We start from the raw sequence: 21,524 nt of genomic DNA, 5'->3' as shown, positions 1-21,524 counted from the left end.
TTCTTATAAACGTGATATCTCAAGAACGCCTTAAGGGGATTTCTTCAAATTTAACACAGACATCGATTGGACTCAAGAATGAGATGATTAGATGTTGATGGTCTTAAGTCAAAAGTCCAGGTCCCTGTGACCTCGTCTGTCTCATTCTTGTTAACACAGTATCTCAAGAAAACCAGGAAGGTTTTTTTTATTCAAACTTTAGCAAAAACATTCACTTAGATTCAAGCATGAACTTAGATTTTGGTTGCCAAAGGTTAAGGTCACTTGAATCCGTCTCATTTTTGTTAACATGTTATCCCATAAACACCTTGGAAGAATTTCTTCACATTTGGCACAAATGTTCATTTGGACTCAAGGATGACTTGATTAGTTTTTGGTTGTTAAAGGTGAAAGTCGGTGTGACCTCGTCTATCTCCTTCTTGTAAAGAACACCTTGAGGGTACCTTGCTGAGAGTAAATATAAATAAGTCTGCCAGCCTAGATAATATTCCTGGACGTATACTAAAAACTTGTGCTGATCAGCTAGGTAATGTTATAACTGACGTTTTTAAAATCTCACCCTCACAAGAGACAGTTCCTTTCTGACTCAAGACAGCCATCATCGTTCCTGTACCTAAAACGTCTGCTGTGTCTAGTCTTAATGACTACCGCCCTGTGGCTCTTACACCCATCCTGATGAAGTGCTTTGAGAAGCTGGTTCTCCAGCACATCAAAGACAACATCCCTGCCAGCCTGGACCCTCACCAGTATGCTTTCAGAACCAACAGATCCACAGAGAACGCCAAATCTACTGCTCTTCACTCAGTCTTCGCTCACCTGGAGAATAAGAACAGCTACATCAGGATGCTGTTTGTTGACTTCAACTCAGCATTCAACACAATCTCTCCCATGAAACTGATTGAAAAAACTTAACACTCTGGCCTTCAGTACAACTCTCTGCAACTGGATACTGGACTTCCTCACATGCAGAGTTCGGATTGGCAGTCACACCTCCTCTACTTTAGTGCTCAACACTGGAGCCCCCCAGGGCTGTGTGCTCAGCCCCCAACACCCTGCCCCCTGTTCACACTGTCCACCCATGACTTCACTCCCAAACATCAGGAGAACTCCATTGTGAAATATGCGGACGACACCACCATCATCGGCGGTATTACAAACAACGATGAGAGTTCATACCGAGAGGAAGTCAACAACATTGCAGAATGGTGCACAGAGAGCAATCTAGTGCTTAATGTCAGTAAAACCAAGGAGCTGATTGTTGATTTTAGAAAGAAGGATGCAAAGACACACACCGCTGTCTACATCAGTGGAGTCGAGGTGGAGCAGATGAACAGCTGTAGGTTCCTTTGAATTCCCATCACTGAGATCCTATCTTGGTCATCACACTTCACCACCCAGGTTAAGAAAGCACAGAAAAGGCTCCACTTTCTACGGAAACTTAGGAAGGCTAAATTCCAGATCAAGAACATCACAAACTGGCCCAGGACAGGAAGACTCTACAGCGGGTGACTAAAACTGCCCACAACATCACTGCTTCCCATCTACAGAGCATCAGTGATCTCGGTGAAGTGAGGTGTCTGCACAGAGCCCAAAGGATACTGAAAGACAGCAGCCACCCCAGCCAGTCTGTTCACCCTGCTGCCATCTGGGAAAAGATACAGAAGTATCTGCTGCAGAACCACCAGACTATGGAGCAGCTTCTTCACCCAGGCTGTAAAACTCCTCAACTCTTCCTTTTACGCCAAAAGATGTAGCAGGATTTAGGGACTAATTTTGATTTCATTTTTTTTTCTCAAGCTACGTTTAAAAAAAAAAGGCAAATTAATCTACCCTGTACCTTCTGTAACAACACTTTTCTGACCATTACTCAACAAGATAACTTAGGATCAGAAAGGGAGATATTTGGTCAGATACTGAATTGGTGACACTAATCTTAGGTGCATATCTTGCTGCTGGGAGGGAGATGTGTGTGAAGCATCCATGTTTTCATAGACATGGATGTAAACTGTAAGCGCAACTTGACTAGTGATTGGAGGCATACAACTATGTGACAGTATTTACTGTAACTATTACTATACTATTACTATAACTATTACTATAAATACTTATGATGTTTTAACAAAACATACTATACTATGACGTTTTTAAGATCGTTTTGAGGACATACTAAACAATGTAATTTTTTATGATAAGATGTTTTAATTGCATGCTCTATGACATATTTCATAAAGTTTTATTGACATAATATACCATGAAATACTTTCCTATGACAATTTTCATGCTTTGCTAACATACTGTAATATGACATTTTTTATGACATTTTTGACATACTATACTATGACATGAGGTTTTTTATGACCTGTTATCCTATGACATTTTTATAAGGTTTTGATAAAACACTATACTATGACATTTGTTTATGTCTTGATGACATACTATACATACTTCATGACTAATTATTTACATACTTTAACATGATATTTTGTATGGTGTTTTTAAGACAAACTGACTTTTTAATGACGCTTTTATCACTTACTATGCTATGGCAGTTTTTTTTGACTTTTTACATTTTATACTATGACATTTTAGATGTCCCATACTGTACTATGGCATTTTTTATGTATTACTTTTTAAATACTATACTGTGACATTCTTTATGCTGTTTTTTGCAGACATACTATACTATGACATTTTTTATGATGACCCTTTTTGGGGTAAAGAAACAAGCTGTCGGAGAGAGATAGGAAAATGCAGGAAAGCTCTCTGTGGGTTGACCGAGGCATTAACACTAGGAATTTAGGCACGAGATATATGACTATTCACTCTTACTGTGGTAAATAGCTAAAGGATGATGGGGAAAGTTACTACTGATAGATGGCTGACGTTAACTTGAGTAGGCTGCTGCAGTACCGTCACAATGTTTTGCAGGCATGACTGTTGTCTCCAATAGTCATGATCTCAACCACTGATCTCAGCTAAGATCAAACAGTTGTCTGTTAACAGGTTGTTTATTTACAGACAACAATAACCCTAATGATAACTGGTGATACAATCAAATTTTTGATTTAATCACTAGGTTTCGTGATCCCAAAATCTTTTCATGAAATATCCACCCACTGTGTTAACTTACTGATCTATTTGGACAAGGGAGGGACAAGGGAGTTATTAAGGTATCTTGTATACTCAGGTTCAGGTCAAGGTCACAAAAGCATATAAACTTGTATTGTATTGCATTAACATCTATGGGAACTTCGGTTTTCTATTCCTGAAAAAGGGGTGTAGCCTTGTCGTTGTGAAGTGACTGTATGTGCCGGTCTGCTCTATTCAAAGTTGGTCTAGTGTATTAAAAGTGGGCATCTTCAGCTAATTGGTAGCAGAAATGTCTAACAAGCAAGTTAAGTTAACAAGCGCTAGTTTGCCTATCTACAAATGCCTTGGAATTGCATGTATAGAAGTGTAAAGCTTTATCGCTGTATAAGCCTACTCATTTTAAACTACTAGTCATGGAAATGGGGTAAAATATTAAGGAAATATTTTGACAATGTATTTGTAAATATGTGCCAAAACTGTGCTCCTACTAATAATTATAAAAATCTATTCACGCATTTGAGAAAGTGTTGATGAAAGGTGAATGGACTAAACCATAACCTTGTGTTAATAAATCATCAGTAATTATGACATGACACAGGACACTTTATTCTAGACTGTGCTTTATTATTGGGCTAAGCTGAGACGCATCATTCATTTAAAATTACAAAAAAAGAGTTCAGGGGACCAGAGAATGGTGCAGTCTGGAGAGACAGGGGCGGGAGCCTAAAGCGCACTGCCCAATCAGAAGCTTAGCTCATCAGGAACCCGGCAAAGCTTAATATGCAACATTCATTTCCCCACCCTCTGTGTGTGCTGAAATTGGGAAATAGATTTCCAGAATACTTTGAAAATCATATGAAGGAAAATGTGATTCTAGCAACACTACTGAGCTTTAGAAAGAAAACCAATGATAACAGCACTGAAAAAATGATAGTAAACTCAGTTGTTTTTGATGAGATAGTGCAGTTTTCATTGAATTTTGCTCTTGGTAAAAACATCAGTTGAACAAGATCAGAGCTCCATCAAACAATAAAAAGCAAGATGGGAAAAACTGGACAAGAGGAGTTAAGTTTCAAAAATCAAAATTGGCGCTTTATGCAGGCAGTGTGCAGTGATTTGCAAATCGTTAGACATTAGCTCCTTACATATTAGCAGCAACTTAAAGTGACCTCAAAGCATATGTTCTGTTGTGATTATATCTGATTGAACAGTTAGTTTATGATGAGTGTTTAACTAGGAATTACCCCTTTTTTCATGTTGTTTTGGGGTTTCAGGATGAAATAAAATGGTATTCAAAATGACAGAGGAATCCTTCAGTTGGCATCTCTTTTTAACAATCTTCTTTTGGAACAGAACAATATTAATTTATAATTACAAATATACATAAGGCTTTAGTATTGCACTGCATTGTTGTGAATAGTTTATCAGCAACAGGAAAAATGTAAAATCAGTCTTGTTTAATTCAGAGTTTGCCAATACTTTATGTGGTAATGTGTGTGATGTAGTGATACAAAGTAGCACTTGACAGGCAGATCAGTGGCAACAAGAGAGCTCAGATCTTGAATCAAATGGCAGGTATAAATAAATAAATACATAAACACAAATAAATAAATAAATAAATAAATGCATAAATAAATGATTAAAAATCTGTCTTTGACATCACTTGGTCAATAGGAGCATTTTTCCCATCATCGAAGAAGTGCTGAAGGCATGGTCCTGCAGACAGGATCAATGATCATCTGTGGACCACAAACAGTGGCCCATGCATGTCATATAAAAACTATTTGGTCACGTACCAACTCATAGAAAAATAATGCCATGAAAGCATGCATATTATCTCAGACATGACTTATAAATAAATATCTAAACAAACAGATAAATGAATAGAACCCATCAAAGTATTTTTATTTATAAAATAGGTCAATGTGTGTCTAAGCTCTAACTGAGGTCAATGCTCTCCCTGACTGTATTCTGGATAAATGCCTTGGTCAGGTCCTACAGTTTGTACCGTATCCTAGCGACTATTTTTTTGTACCTGGTTTTATTGAGCATTATCATGTTTTCATTCATATATTTTTTTTAAAGTATTTAAAGTACTTTATCCAGTCCTTGTAGATAGAAGTAAAAGTCCTATAAAATATGCAAACCTATGTACAGAGGAAAACAGAGCAAAAAAGAAACAATTTACAGTATATTCATCGGTTTATGTATATATTTATATATATATATTTATATTCAAACTTCTGCTCTGTTTCTTGTTGTTTTTGAACCACGATACTTTATTTTACTTTTCTCATGTAAACTTGCAGCTTAAAGTTGGAGCAAATGAAGAAGAGGTGCTTGGCATTCTAATTCCCCTGGTCGTTCTGCTTCCCCTCCCTCATTTCACTTGACATGAAAACATTGGCTCGGTGAAAGACATGAGTGATTGCTCAAACAAACCATTAGAAAAGCATGGACTGTGTCGACACCATTTTCAATTTTCTCAGAGCGGCGAGGGGCAGTCAAAGAGGGCACACAGTGTGGCGATCAGGGACACCAGACATATGACATTTAGCTTCAGATGTTATTGTTGGCTCAAAGGCAGCTCAGGTGGATGTACACGGCGTGTTGTACTAACCAACCGCGGATACTGCCAGAGCAAAAAGTGATCATGATGGTCATCTGGTCTGCAATGTGCACCACAGTAACATTGTAATGTGGCACATACAAACGGAGGTGTCCAGGGATGTGTAGAGGCGTCTTTTAGCCTCACTGGATTTGGAAGGTAAATGTTAAATTATTCAATCTGCTAAAAAGGTTAGAAACAGACACTAGGGAAATGGCATAATGAGCGGTTTATAGGAAAAACTAGTAACAGCACCCAACAGGAAGCATTGTCTTCTAAAGTGTCATATAGCCTTATAAATATTCATGTATATAAATATTCATTGAGTAATCTCCACCAGCTGAATATGTGTTGAATGCAGGGTCCAGTAAATCCAAGTCTGTTGACCTTTTGCAGGTATATAGTAGGTGTTCATACTGTTTTTGTAGACTATTATGTGAAACTGTATGCTAAAGCAATATGAAACTAGCCTCAGTGGTACAGCAGTTGTAATGGGTAAATGGCTTTTCACTCTTATTGCTTTATTTTACAGTTTCATTATGCTTTTATATTTGATTGTATGAGGTCATATAAGACAATATAACATCTTCTAAGGATATGCTTCATGTCAAGTTGTACCAGCAGAGGTCCACACATTTAATGCTGAATTGGGAAGTACATTAAACCTCCTCTATTCTGTTAAGTTGGAAGCCAGCTCTGTAGTTATAACATATTGATAAATATTACATCACCTTTATAACCATTAAAACCCGAACGTAAGGTCCAATAATCACTTTTCATATCAAGCCATGTCATGTTAACCCGCAACTTTACCCTAGTTTTGACTCCAACCAGTGGATTGTAGTCACAGGTGCCCTGCACACAACTTTGATAGTTAGCACCTGCTAACAGGTTGCCTAATGCCCACTTTTGTCTCAAGTGTAATCGCATGAGTCAAGTTAGTTCTAAATGTTTTTTTGTTTTTTTCCCAAAGACATTGATGGACCAACAGTGGTTGGATGGTTTGTTATATTGGACATGCACTGAAAGCTCTCTCTATGCGGCTGACAAATGATATGGATCTGGCTGTATTTTTGACATCATAATAGCGCGCTGGCTGCTTGCAGTAGTGTGTGTGTGGTTTTTTTTCTTTGTTTTCTGAGAGCACAGTGCTTGATGGCAGATTCTGCAGGTGACAAGGCACACCTTGACATGGTGACAGCCCATACGCTACATGCACTTTATTGAATGCAAAAGAGAGCAAGGGTTGTGAGACGTATTCATTTTGGTTCAAGTTTCAAAGAGAAGTTTGTGTGTTTGCGTGTGTGTGTGTGTGTGTGTGTATGTGTGTGTGTTTGTGTAAGCTATGTTTGGAAAAGATATGTTTGGAATAGAGTCGAAGATTATTGTCCTTTTCCTCTAAAATTATTTAGCCTGATTCTCTTAAAGCCTGCTACTGAGATGTGGCTTTTTGCATTTTCAGTTAATATTTACACCATATGTGTTTTCTCACACATGTATCTTTTTAGCAATATATTGTGTGTCAGCATATAGGTAATCAGAGAGAGGAATGCCTGCAGTTTTGGGAGCTGCCAGATTTGCGATTCTTCCCAAGCAGAGCAATGTTTCAAACTCCAGCTAAATTCTACAAAAAAATTACAGCTCAACATAGTCAGTCGCCGTTCTATATACAGACACACATATATAAAATATGTGCATATAAATACATATATTTGTTTGTGATTAATATCTATTTATCCATATATACTGTATATATGAATACATTTGCTTGAATGCTTGTTATACATATATATGTACTGCAAATATAAACAAGTTCATATATTTCAAACGTTTCTGATGTTATTCTATCTATGAGGTTAGGATGTCAAGTTAAAAAAGATAAGGCTGTGATACGGAGCAGCCCCTCCCATGCACTCGCCATCCCTCCCGAGACAAAATGAGAAGAGAAAAAAATAAACATTTTGAGTAATTGTAAACTAGCGAAGTGAGAGACCTCATTTGGTCATCTGAAATAGTTTTGCCTGTATTCAAAAAGCATATCAGCAATATATATGTATATATACATGTGTTGTATATATTCGAAATGTACACTTCTTTTTAAGTGCAACCCTTCAACCAGTTGACTCTGACTGAAAGAGATGCAGTGGTCCGAGTATATTAGAGCTACAAGTCCTCAGCAATAAAAATGTTTGGTCTTTTGGTCCCTAAAACAACTAAGGAATGACAGGTAAGACTCCCTGGAGACCGTTGCTATGGCTCTCCTTGGCAACGGTATCCCCTGGAAACGGACAGGCACTCCGAGCTAAAGATGGCCATCCCAAAATCGAAGCCAATTTGTGTCCTGAAAATATCACATTCCCTACTTAAGTTCTCTTGCCGAGAATTTCTTGTCCCTTCTTGTTTCAAGTCTTATAAATTGGTCTTCAAAAGTCAATTGCCCCAAAAGTCAAACCATCTTACAGAAAGATCTCCTACGGCAATCTTCTATTCAGTTTTTAAAAAGTTTTGTTCTTGTTGGACTTTTGACATCCATATTCCCTTTGAGTTCAGTGGGGTTGGTCATTGTAAGTAGGTTTGATAGAGTTTCTTTTACTTCTTTTTTTCTTCTCATTGTTCAAGTAAAAGTTTTTGTGGTCCAGAAAAGGTAGCTGTCATTCAAGCAGGTTTTTGTGGGGAAAGAGGTGTGTATATGTGTGCAGAAGAAAAAAGGTCCTGGGGCTAGCCAGGCTGGTACAAATTCTCTCTGAGTTCCAAAGTTTTAGTACATCCAAAAGGAGGTGTCCTTGACTCTGTCATCGCTCTCTCTCTCTCTCCTCTGTTTCTGAAGCAACCTCAGTGGTCCAGATGTTGAGTTTGCACTCAGTGGCGGGTAGCAAGAAGTCAACATATGATTCAGCTCAACAAAACCTGAAAAGCACAGAAAAAACAGAAATGATTTTAGTCGAGTAGTATATTTGAAAACAGAAATAAGTTGGCTGTTCCATGCACAAGCATATAATTCCAGGAAGATTTTTAGCCATGCTAGCTACGTGGCGTCTCAGATAGCTGGTCTGTCCACCAATTCAGTCCAGACTGAAATATTTCAACAGTTTATCATTTGCCTGTAAGGAGGAAATTCTTTAGATGGACAGCCATCAGATGGTATGGACATGGACATTCATGGTACCCAGAAAATGAATCCCACAGATTTTGGGGATCCCATGACTTTTCCTTTTGCGCCACCATGAAGTTGATATTTTTATATTTTAGTGAAACTTTAGTAATGGATGGATTGACATAGAATCTGGTACAGTTATTCATGGTGCCAAGGGGGTGAATCCTAAACCTAGAATCCAGAGTATAATCAGATTCAGTTAAGTTTGTTAAAAATAAGAACATTATTTTTTTAATTTCCATTGTCAAAAGTTTGGGCTGGTGCCAGTGGTGGATGAACTACCTGAAAGCCGCACTTAAGTAAAAGTACAAATATCTTACCAAAAAATGACTGGGAGAAGTTAATGTCACCTATATTACTTTAAGATTTGTCACCTATGTTACTTAAAGTATCTGATCTTAGCGTACTGAAGTATCACAGGTAATTTTATGTCGTAAACATGCTTAAGTATTGAAAGTAAAAGTGCAAGTTAACGCTTTTAATTTAAAAGAAAGCAGTCAAAATTTTGAGAATTGAGGCTTATCTTTTCTTAACAAGACCACCAACTTAAAAAACGAATGTAAATTACATTAGAGGAAAAAAGGGGTCTAAAGGGGCATTTTTCACAACTCAAAGGATTTAAAGAACATAATACAGTTAGTCCTTCCCCCCCATCTGTCCGTATATCCTCCATCCTTCCTTCTTTTCCTTCTTCCTTATTTTGTAGTCAGTAATTAAGATGCGTAGGGGAAATGTGCTAGGGAAGAATAATGATATATTTTTTGTAGGAAATGTAGTGGAGTAACAGTAGGAGTTGACAGATATATTATAACTCAAGTGAAGTACAGATACTCAAAAATATTTAAGTATTCTAACAAATTATAATAAATTTCTGTCATTACACCACTTACTCAATATGATATCTTAGACGACATAGTATACTATAATTCCTTTTGTGCAACTATATGTAGACTATTTTGTATAATTTTGAACAATATACCACACTATGACTTTTTTGTACTATTTTGTATAACATACTATGTAATGACTTTTCTATGCTATTTTGGATGAAGTACTATAGCATTAATTTTTTATGCTATTTTGGCAGCACACTATAAGATGACTTATTTGTGCTATTTTTGATAACATACTATTGTAAAACTTTTTTATGCTTTCTTGGACGATAAATCATACCATGACTTTTTTTATGCTTTCTTGGACGATAAATCATACCATGACTTTTTTATGCTATTTTGGATGACATACAATGATATGACTTACTTTTACACTTTTGAATGACATACCATACTATGACCATTTTTATGCTATTTTAGATGAGTACTGTAACTTTTTAATGCTATTTTGGATGACATACTGTATTATGACTGCATATTATACTTTGTTTTTTTATGCTGTTGTGGATTGTAAACTATTCCAGTATTTTTTTTAATTCCATTTTAGATGACATGCTATCATATGACTGTTCTATGCTGTCTTGGATAAAAAACTATATTGTGACTTTGTATGCCATTTTGGAAAAGATACTGTACTTTGATATTTGTGCTATTGGGGACGAATTACTATTCTGTAACATGCAATTTTGGATGACATATTGTACTATAACATTTTCATGCCATTTTGGACGACATACTGTGCTATGAGTGTTTCATGATATTTTGGACAACATACTATACTATGACTTTTTTACGCTATTTTTGACTATATATTAAAGAATTACTTTTATATACCATTTTGGATGATATACTATACTATGAATTTTTTATGCCCTTTTGGATGACTTGCTATACAATGATTTTTGTACGTTATTTTGAACGACATAGTATACTATGACGGTTATCCCCGATTTTGGCCCACAAACTATACAATTGCATTTTTTTTGTGCAACTTTTGACAACATACTAAACTATGACAATTTTCTTGTGATTTTGGACGACATACTCTACTATGACGTTTCTGTGATTTTGGATGGCATGCTATATACCATGACTTTTTGATGCAATTTTGGACAAAATTCTGTGACATTTTTACGCCATTTTGGACACATTTTGGAGGACATAATATGTTATGACTTTTTAACACCATTTTGGACAAAATAGTATACTATTACTTTTTTTATACTGTTTTGGAAGAGGAAACACTATAACTTTTTTCATGCCATTTTTGCACGACATACTCTACCTTTTCATGGTATTTTGAATGACTAACTATACTATGACTTTTTTTATGCCATTCTGGAGAACATAATATACTATGACTTTTTATGCCATTTATGACGACATATGATAATATTGCACCAGTTTGGATGACATACTATAATATCACTTTTTCAAGCCATTTCTGACGACATACTATAGTATGAGTATTTTTATGCCATTCTGGACGACACATACTCTACCATGATTTTTTTCAGGGGGGATTTTGGACGTCATACTATAGTATGATGTTTTTGTGTGATTTTGGATGACATACTATACTATGCCGATTTTTTTGCGATTTTGGATGACATACTATATTATGACTTTTTTTGTAAGATTTTGGACGACATACTCTACTATGATGTTTTTTGTGCAACTTTGGATGACATACTATACTATGATGTTTTCATGCAATTTTGGACAACATACTATACTGTAAAACTTTACACTTTTACACTTTATACTTTTGTGCAATGTTGGACGACATACCGTACTATGCTATGATGATTTCCTTGCGACTTTGGACGACATACTATATTATGATATTTTTTTCTGCTTTTGGATGACATACTATACTATGACGTTTAAGTGAGACGTAAGATGACTTTCTGTACTATGATGTTTTTGTGCGATTTTGGGGCGACATACTTTACTATGACATTTTTTGTGACATTTTGGATGACACACTATACTACTGTGCTTTTGTGCTATTTTGGACGACATACTACACTATCATGTTTTTGACTGGTTTTGGAATACAAACTATACTATGACAGTTTCCCCAATTTTGGATGACATACTATAACATGACGTTTTTGTGCGATTTTGAATAACATACTATACTGGTGAGAGACCAGCCAAGAATGGAAACTCGCACCCAGATCATAATGCAAGCTGTTCATTCCCCTCGAAGGAAAAGAATCCTTTCGTGGACATGCAAATGACCGCACCCTGACTAATGAGCATGTTTAACATGTTCATGAATTAGCAGCAGCAGCTGTCTGAGCAGTTAGTGACAGGAAACCATATGCTGAGGGGTGGAAACTCCCCTGCAGCAGGAGAAGGAAGCTTCTACCCAAACAGGACACGCCAAGCAGCAGGTGTAAGCTTCTACTGGAACTTGCCACCTCAAGGCCAGCCAGTTAGGAGAAATGGAGAGTGGAGCGAGTGATGACGGGACGGACCTCTAGATAAAGAGGAACAGCAGATCATTGTGTGTTTTTTGGGACTTTCTGTGCTTTTGCCTTATCTTGCTTAGACCCTGTTAGACAGTATATGTAGTTCCTGTAAAAAGGAGTGAGGTAATTGTTGTTTTTGACCTACACTTGTGACATTTTTATATTTAAATAAAGCCTGCCTTGAGCAGTTTTAACCTTTTTCAACCATCCTTGGATGTTCTCATTTCATCCTTCTGAGAATCTGTCAAATTTTGCCATGTCCAAAAAATGGCTTAAAAAAGGACATGTTATAGTGTGTAGAGATGTATCATAGTATACAATGTCAAAAAGCCGAAAAACTTCATAATTTGGAATGTCGAAAAAACGGCCAAAAACACTAAGCATGTATAGTATGTCAAAAAATGTCACCATCAGACCCCTTATGATGACACACATAAATGGCCCAAAGTTTCCGGCTTAAAACCGCTGAAAAATGGCTGAACCCCCCTCAGCCAGGCCTGTGGGTGGGGCTCGATGGCGAGTGCCTGGTGGCACAGCCCAAACAGTCAATGTGGGATCTCCTTCCCGTGGGCTCACCACCCATAGGAGAGGCCAAAGGGGTCGTGTGCGATGTGAGTTGGGCAGCAGCCAAAGGTGGGGACCTTGGTGGTCTGATCCTTGCCTGCAGAAGCTAGCTCTAGTGATGTGGAATATCAACTCTCTGGTAGGGAAGGAGCCTGAGCTGGTGCACAAGGTTGAGAAGCTCAGACTAGATATAGTCGGTCTCACCCCGACACATAGCATGGGCTCTGGACCCAGTCACCTCGAGAGGGGTTGGACTCTCTTCCACTCTGGAGTTGCCACTGGTGAGAGGTGCCGGGCATGGGTGGCAATACTTATTGCCCCGGCTCAGTGCCTGTATGTAAGAGTTTACCCTGGTGGACAAGAGGGTGGCCTCCCTCTGCCTTCGGGTAGGGTGACAGATCCTGATTGTGCCTATGGTCCAAACAGCAGCTCAGAGTATCCATCCATTTTGGAGTCCTTAGAGGGGGTGCTGGAGAGTACTCCTTCTGGGGATTCCCTCGTTCTGCTGGGGGATTTCAACGCTTACAATGGCAGCAACAGTGAGACCTGGAGGGGCGTGATCGGGAGAATGCCCCCCCCCCCCAATCTGAACCCAAGTAGTGTTTTGTTATTACCACAGATTGTCCATTCCATAACAAACGCCATGTTCAGGCATAAGGGTGTCCATATGTGCACTTGGCATCAGGACACCCTAGGCCGCAGTTTGATGATCGACTTAGTAGTTGTGTCATCAGACTTGCGGCTGCATGTTTTGGACACTCGGGTGGAGAGGGGCGGAGCTGTCAACCGATCACCACCTGGTGGTGAGTTGGCTCCGATGCTGGGGGAGGTTGTCGGTCAGACCTGGCAGACCCAAATGCTTTGTGAGGGTCTGCTGGGAACGTCTGGCAGAGTCTCTCGTCAGAACGAGCTTCAACTTCCACCACCGGTAGAGCTTCAACCATGTCCTGGGGGAAGCCAGGGACATTGAGTCCGTGTGGGCCATGTTCCGTGCCTCTGTTGTTGAGGTGGCTAATTGATGCTGTGACCGTAAGGTGGTGGGTGCCTGTCGTGGCGGCAACACTCAAACTATGAGAGATGGTATCAAGCTGAAAAAGAAATCCTATAAGGCCTTCTTGGCCTCTGGAGGCAGCAGATAGGTACTGGCAGGCCAAGCGGAGTGCAGCTACGGCGGTCACTGAGGCGAAAACCCGGGCGTGGGTTGAGATCGGTGAGCCCATGGAAAACGACTTCCAGATGGCTTCCAAGAGGTTCTGGACCACCATCAGGCGTCTCAGGAGGTGGATACTGGTCAACACTGGTCAACACTGTGTATGGTGGGGATGGTGCGCTGCTGACCTCGACTCAGGACATTGTGGATTGGTAGAAGGAATACTTCGAAGACCTCCTCAATCGCACCAACACGCCTTCTGGTGAGGAAGCAGAGCCTGGGGAATGGGCTCTCCCATCTCTGGGGCTGAAATCGCCGAGGAGGTCAAAAAAGCTCCTTAGTGGCAGGGCCCTGGGGGTGGATGAGATCTGCCCAGAGTTCCTTAAGGCCCTGGATGTTGTGGGGCTCTCGTGGTTGACACCACTCTGCAGCATTGCATGGACATTGGGGGCAGTACCTCTGGACTGGCAGACCGGGGTGGTGGTCCCTCTTTTTAAGAAGGGGGACCGGAGGGTGTGCTCCATCTATAGGGGATCACACTCCTCAGCCTCCATAGTAAGGTCTATTCAGGGCTACTGGAGAGGAGGGTCTGCTGGATAGTTGAATCTCGGATCCAGGAGGAGCAATGCTGTTTTCGTCCTGGTCGTGGAACTGTGGACCAGTTCTGCACCCCTGCCAGGACCCTTGAGGAAGCATGGGAGTGTGCCCAACCAGTCCACATGTGCTTTGTGAACTTGGAGAAGGCATTCCACCATGTTCCTTGGGGAGTCCTGTGGGGGGTTCTCCGGGAGTATGAGGTATTGGACCCCCTGATACGGGTTGTCTGTTCCCTGTACGACTGGTGCTTGAGCTTGGTCCGCATTGCTGGCAGTAAGTCGGACTTGTTTCCAGTGAGGGTTGGACTCTGCCAGGGCTGCCCTTTGTCACCGATTCTGTTCGTAACTTTTATGGACAGAATTTCTAGGCGCAGCCAGGGTGTTGAGGGGGTCTGGTTTGGTGACCTCAGTATTGAGTTGCTGCTTTTTGCAGATGATGTGGTCCTGTTGGCTTCATCAAGCTGTGATCTTCAGCTCTCAATGGATCGGTTTGCAGCCGAGTGTGAAGCGGCCGGGATGAGAATCAGCACCTCCAAATCCGAAGCCATGGTTCTCAGCTTGAAAAGGGTGGAGTGCCCTCTCCAGATCGGGGAGGAGATCCTGTCCCAAGTGGAGAGTTTAAGTACCTCAGGGTCTTGTTCACGAGTGAGGGAAGGATGGAGCGGGAGATCGACAGGCAGATTGGTGCGGCGTCTGCAGTAATGCAGACTCTACACCAATCTGTTGGGGTGAAGAGGGAGCTGAGCCGAAAGGCAAAGCTCTAGATTTACCAGTCGATCTTTGTTCCTTCCTTTACTTATGGTCAAGAGGTTTGAGTAGTGACCAAAAGACAAACAAAATCCCGGGTACAAGCGGTCGAAATGAGCTTCCTCCGTAAGGTGCCTGAGCTCTCCCTAAGAAATAGAGTGAGAAACTCTAGCTCGACATGCCATTAAAATAGCTGAAAACCACATATTATTGCTTGTAGAGACCCATCATGTGAATCAAAGTGAAAATAAAGGCCAAAAAAGGCCAAAAACTTCATGATTTAGCACGTTAAAAAATATGGCCAAAAACGTCATAGTATATAGTATGTCAAAAAATGTCAAATTTTGGCGTCATAAAAATTGCTGAAAACTACATACTATTGCTTGTAGAGAACTTTGACAGTATACAAAGTGGTAATGAATGCCAAAAAAGGCCCAAAACTTCATTGGCCAAAAACGCCATAGTATAATATGTTGAAAAATGTCAAATTTTGGCATGACATAAAAATGGCTGAAAACAACATATTATAGTTTGTAGAGACTCATCATATTATACAAATTGGAAACTAATTCCAAAAAAGGCCAAAAACTTCCAAATTTAGCATGTGGAAAAAATGGCCAAAAACGGCATAGTGTAGTATGTCGAAAAATGTCAAATTTTGGCATGTCATACAAATGGCTAAAAACCACACAGTATAGCTTGTAGAGACCCATCATAGTATACAAAGTGGAAATGAAGGCCAAAAAAGGCCAAAAACTTCAGAATTTAGAACGTCGAAAAAATGGCAAAAAACGCCATAGTATAGTATGTTGAAAAATGTAAAATTTGGCATGTCATAAAAATGGCTGAAAACAATCTATTATAGCTTGTAGAGACCCATCATAGTATACAAAGTGGAAATAAAGGCCGAAAAAGGCCAAAAACTTCATAATTTAGTACGTTGAAAAAATGGCCAAAAGCGCCATAGTATAGTATGTCGAAAAATGTCAAATTTTGGCATGTCATACAAATGGCTGAAAACCACACATTATAGCTTGTAGAGACCCATCATAGTATACAATGTGAAAATAAAGGCCAAAAAAAGGCCAAAAATGTCATTATTTAGCATGTTGAAAAAATTGCCAAAAACGTCATAGTATAGTATGTCGAAAAATGACAAATTTTGGCATGTCATAAAAATGGCTTAAAACCATCTATTATAGCTTGTAGAGACCCATCATAGTATACAAAGTGGAAATAAAGGCCAAGAAAGGCCAAAAACTTCAGAATTTAGATCGTTGAAAAAATTGCCAAAAACGCCATAGTATAGTATGTCGAAAAATGTCAAATTTTGGCATGTCATAAAAATGGCTCTAAACCATGTATTATAGCTTGTAGAGACCCATCATCAAAGTGGAAATGAAAGGCCAAGAAAGGCCAAAAACTTCATAATTTAGCATGTTGAAAAAATTGCCAAAAGCGCCATAGTATAGTATGTCGAAAAATGACAAATTTTGGCATGTCATAAAAATGGTTAAAAACCACACATTATAGCTTGTAGAGACCCATCATAGTATACAAAGTGGAAATAAAGGCCAAAAAAGACCAAAAACTTCATAATTTAGCATGTCGAAAAAATGGCCAAAAAAGCCATAGTATAGTATGTCGAAAAATTACAAATTTTGGCATGTCATAAAAATGGCTCTAAACCATCTATTATAGCTTGTAGAGACCCATCACAGTATACAAAGTGAAAACGAAGGCCAAAAAAGGCCAAAAATGACATTATCTAGCACATTGAAAAAATTGCCAAAAACGCCATAGTATAGTATGTTGAAAAATGTCAAATTTTGGCATGTCAGAAAAATAGCTGAAAACCACACATTATACCTTGTAGAGACCCATCATAGTATACAATGTGGAAGTAAAGGCCAAAAAAGGCCAAAAACGTCATTATTTAGCACGTTGAAAAAATTGCCAAAAACGCCATAGTATAGTATGTCGAAAAATGTCAAATTTTGGCATGTCATAAAAATGGCTGAAAACCACACATTATACCTTGTAGAGACCCATCATAGTATACAAAGTGGAAATAAAGGCCAAAAAAGGCCAAAAACGTCATAATTTAGCATGTCGAAAAAATGGCCAAAAGCGCCATAGTATAGTATGTCGAAAAATGTCAAATTTTGGCATGTCATAAAAATGGCTCTAAACCATCTATTATAGCTTGTAGAGACCCATCATAGTATACAAAGTGAAAACGAAGGCCAAAAAAGGCCAAAAACATCATAATTTAGCATGTCAAAAAAATGGCCAAAAATGCCATAGTATAGTATGTCAAAAAATGTCAAATTTTGGCATGTCATAAAAATGGCTGAAAACCATCTATTATAGCTTGTAGAGACCCATCATAGTATACAAAGAGGAAATAAAGGCCAAAAACTTCATAATTTAGCATGTCGAAAAAATGGCCAAAAACGCCATAGTATAGTATGTCGAAAAATGTCAAATTTTGGCATGTAATAAAAATGGCTGAAAACCATCTATTATAGCTTGTAGAGACCCATCATAGTATACAAAGTGAAAACGAAGGCCAAAAAAGGCCAAAAACTTCATAAATTAGCACGTCGAAAAAATTGCCAAAAACGCCATAGTATAGTATGTCGAAAAATGTCAAATTTTGGCATGTCATAAAAATGGCTGAAAACCATCTATTATAGCTTGTAGAGACCCATCATAGTTTACAAAGTGGAAATAAAGGCCAAGAAAGGCCAAAAACTTCATAATTTAGCATGTCAAAAAAATGGCCAAAAACGCCATAGTATAGTATGTCGAAAAATGTCAAATTTGGCATGTCAGAAAAACGGCTGAAAACCATCTATTATAGCTTGTAGAGACCCATCATAGTTTACAAAGTGGAAGTAAAGGCCAAAAAAGGCCAAAAACTTCATAATTTAGCACGTTGAAAAAATGGCCAAAACGCCATAGTATAGTATAACGAAAAATGTCAAATTTTGGCATGTCATAAAAATGGCTGAAAACCACACATTATAGCTTGTAGAGACCCATCATAGTATACAAAGTGGAAATAAAGGCCAAGAAAGGCCAAAAACTTCATAAATTAGCACGTCGAAAAAATGGCTAAAAATGCCATAGTATAGTATGTCGAAAATGTTAAATTTTGGCATGTCATAAAAATGGCTGAAAACCATGCATTATAGCTTGTAGAGACCCATCATAGTATACAAAGTGGAAATAAAGGCCAAAAAAGGCCAAAAACTTCATAATTTAGCATGTCGAAAAAATGGCCAAAAGCGCCATAGTATAGTATGTCGAAAAATGTCAAATTTTGGCATGTCATAAAAATGGCTCTAAACCATCTATTATAGCTTGTAGAGACCCATCATAGTATACAAAGTGAAAACGAAGGCCAAAAAAGGCCAAAAACATCATAATTTAGCATGTCAAAAAAATGGCCAAAAATGCCATAGTATAGTATGTCGAAAAATGTCAAATTTTGGCATGTCATAAAAATGGCTGAAAACCATCTATTATAGCTTGTAGAGACCCATCATAGTATACAAAGAGGAAATAAAGGCCAAAAAAGGCCAAAAACTTCATAATTTAGCATGTCAAAAAAATGGCCAAAAATGCCATAGTATAGTATGTCGAAAAATGTCAAATTTTGGCATGTCATAAAAATGGCTGAAAACCATCTATTATAGCTTGTGGAGACCCATCATAGTATACAAAGAGGAAATAAAGGCCAAAAAAGGCCAAAAACTTCATAATTTAGCATGTCGAAAAAATGGCCAAAAGCGCCACAGTATAGTATGTCGAAAAGTGTCAAATTTTGGCATGTCATAAAAATGGCTGAAAACCATCTATTATAGCTTGTAGAGACCCCTCATAGTTTACAAAGTGGAAATAAAGGCCAAGAAAGGCCAAAAACTTCATAATTTAGCATGTCAAAAAAATGGCCAAAAACGCCATAGTATAGTATGTCGAAAAATGTCAAATTTTGGCATGTCATAAAAATGGTTAAAAACCACACATTATAGCTTGTAGGGACCCATCATAGTATACAAAGTGAAAACGAAGGCCAAAAAAGGCCAAAAAAGGCCAAAAACTTCATAATTTAGCATGTCGAAAAAATGGCCAAAACCGCCATAATATAGTATGTCGAAAAATGTCAAATTTTGGCATGTCATAAAAATGGCTGAAAACCATTTATTATAGCTTGTAGAGACCCATCATAGTATACAAAGTGACAACGAAGGCCAAAAAAGGCCAAAAACTTCATAATTTAGCACGTTGACAAAAATTGCCAAAAACGCCATAGTATAGTATGTCGAAAAATGTCAAATTTTGGCATGTCATAAAAAAGGCTCTAAACCATCTATTATAGCTTGTAGAGACCCATCATAGTACACAAAGTGGAAGTAAAGGCCAAAAAAGGCCAAAAACTTCATAATTTAGCACGTTGAAAAAATTGCCAAAAACGCCATAGTATAGTATGTCGAAAAGTGTCAAATTTTGGCATGTCATAAAAATGGCTCTAAACCATCTATTATAGCTTGTAGAGACCCATCATAGTATACAAAGAGGAAATAAAGGCCAAAAAAGGCCAAAAACTTCATAATTTAGCATGTCGAAAAAATGGCCAAAAGCGCCATAGTATAGTATGTCGAAAAATGTTAAATTTGGCATGTCATAAAAATGGCTGAAAACCATCTATTATAGCTTGTAGAGACCCATCATAGTTTACAAAGTGGAAGTAAAGGCCAAAAAAGGCCAAAAACTTCATAATTTAGCACGTTGAAAAAATGGCCAAAAACGCCATAGTATAGTATGTCGAAAAGTGTCAAATTTTGGCATGTCATAAAAATGGCTCTAAACCATCTATTATAGCTTGTAGAGACCCATCATGGTATACAAAGTGAAAACGAAGGCCAAAAAAGGCCAAAAACTCCATAATTTAGCATGTCGAAAAAATGGCCAAAAACGCCATAGTATAGTATGTCGTAAAATGTCAAATTTTGGCATGTCATAAAAATGGCTGAAAACTATGTATTATAGCTTGGAGAGACCCATCATAGTATACAAAGTGACAACGAAGGCCAAAAAAGGCCAAAAACTTCATAATTTAGCACGTTGAAAAAATTGCCAAAAACGCCATAGTATAGTATGTCGAAAAATGTCAAATTTTGGCATGTCATAAAAAAGGCTCTAAACCATCTATTATAGCTTGTAGAGACCCATCATAGTATACAAAGTGACAACGAAGGCCAAAAAAGGCCAAAAACTTCATAATTTAGCACGTTGACAAAAATTGCCAAAAACGCCATAGTATAGTATGTCGAAAAATGTCAAATTTTGGCATGTCATAAAAAAGGCTCTAAACCATCTATTATAGCTTGTAGAGACCCATCATAGTACACAAAGTGGAAGTAAAGGCCAAAAAAGGCCAAAAACTTCATAATTTAGCACGTTGAAAAAATTGCCAAAAACGCCATAGTATAGTATGTTGAAAAGTGTCAAATTTTGGCATGTCATAAAAATGGCTCTAAACCATCTATTATAGCTTGTAGAGACCCATCATAGTATACAAAGTGAAAACGAAGGCCAAAAAAGGCCAAAAACTTCATAATTTAGCATGTCGAAAAAATGGCCAAAAGCGCCATAGTATAGTATGTCGAAAAATGTTAAATTTGGCATGTCATAAAAATGGCTGAAAACCATCTATTATAGCTTGTAGAGACCCATCATAGTTTACAAAGTGGAAGTAAAGGCCAAAAAAGGCCAAAAACTTCATAATTTAGCACGTTGAAAAAATGGCCAAAAACGCCATAGTATAGTATGTCGAAAAATGTCAAATTTTGGCATGTCATAAAAATGGCTCTAAACCATCTATTATAGCTTGTAGAGACCCATCATGGTATACAAAGTGAAAACGAAGGCCAAAAAAGGCCAAAAACTCCATAATTTAGCATGTCGAAAAAATGGCCAAAAACGCCATAGTATAGTATGTCGTAAAATGTCAAATTTTGGCATGTCATAAAAATGGCTGAAAACTATGTATTATAGCTTGGAGAGACCCATCATAGTATACAAAGTGACAACGAAGGCCAAAAAAGGCCAAAAACTTCATAATTTAGCACGTTGAAAAAATTGCCAAAAACGCCATAGTATAGTATGTCGAAAAATGTCAAATTTTGGCATGTCATAAAAAAGGCTCTAAACCATCTATTATAGCTTGTAGA

The 21,524-nt window shown here is 38.1% G+C and overlaps 1 protein-coding gene across 5 annotated transcripts in view; it reads right to left on the bottom strand.

The window, feature by feature from the left end:
• Positions 1-3,690: 3,690 nt before the first annotated feature.
• celf4 (CUGBP, Elav-like family member 4) overlaps positions 3,691-21,524 on the bottom strand; it is a 139,244-nt gene continuing 121,410 nt past the window's right edge. For all 5 annotated transcript variants that reach the window (XM_042501820.2, XM_088086082.1, XM_088086083.1 and 2 more), the window contains one exon: positions 3,691-8,605. The gene's annotated coding sequence lies outside the window, so the exon portion shown is untranslated. The remainder of the gene's footprint in view (positions 8,606-21,524) is intronic.

Source organism: Plectropomus leopardus, chromosome 2, assembly GCF_026936395.1.
Source record: "Plectropomus leopardus strain MGB_pleo_1.0 chromosome 2, ASM2693639v1, whole genome shotgun sequence".
Lineage (NCBI taxonomy): Eukaryota > Metazoa > Chordata > Actinopteri > Perciformes > Serranidae > Plectropomus > Plectropomus leopardus.
Note: the sequence above shows the minus strand (reverse complement) of the source record. Positions and strands in the feature narration are given on the sequence as shown.